The sequence below is a fragment of the Anolis carolinensis genome, chromosome 3 (assembly GCF_035594765.1).
Source record: "Anolis carolinensis isolate JA03-04 chromosome 3, rAnoCar3.1.pri, whole genome shotgun sequence".
In the NCBI taxonomy this organism is placed as follows: Eukaryota; Metazoa; Chordata; class Lepidosauria; order Squamata; family Dactyloidae; genus Anolis; species Anolis carolinensis.
The window spans coordinates 282386872-282387570 of NC_085843.1; positions in this window are offsets into that span (position 1 = coordinate 282386872).

The following is a 699-nucleotide window of genomic DNA, read 5'->3' on the forward strand; positions in this document are numbered from 1 at the left end:
TTTAGTACGATATAATCATAATATAATAATTGGGTTGATGTGAGTATATTGTGATATAATAATTTAGTACGATATAATCATAATATAATAATTGGGTTGATGTGAGTATATTGTGATATAATAATTTTAGTACGATATAATCATAATATAATAATTGGGTTGATGTGAGTATATTGTGATATAATAATTTAGTACGATATAATCATAATATAATAATTGGGTTGATGTGAGTATATTGTGATATAATAATTTAGTACGATATAATCATAATATAATATTGGGTTGATGTGAGTATATTGTGATATAATAATTTAGTACGATATAATTATAATTATAATAATTGGGTTGATGTGAGTTTTCCAGGCTGTATGGCCATGTTCCAGAAGCATTCTCTCCCTGACATTTCGCCCACATCTATGGCAGGCATCCTCAGAAGTTGTAAGGTCTGTTGGAAACTGTGCAAGTGGGGTTTATATATCTGTGAAATAATGTCCAACGTGGGAGAAAGAACTCTTTGTCTGTTGCAATTGGCCACCTTGATTAGCATTGAATAGCCTTTTAGCTTCACAGACTGGCTGCTTCCTGCATTGAGGGAATCCTTTGTTGGGAGGTGTTTAGCTGGCCCTGATTGTTTAATGCCTGGAATTCGCCTGTTTTTTGAGTGTTGTTCTTTATTTACTGTCCTGCTTTTAGAGTTTT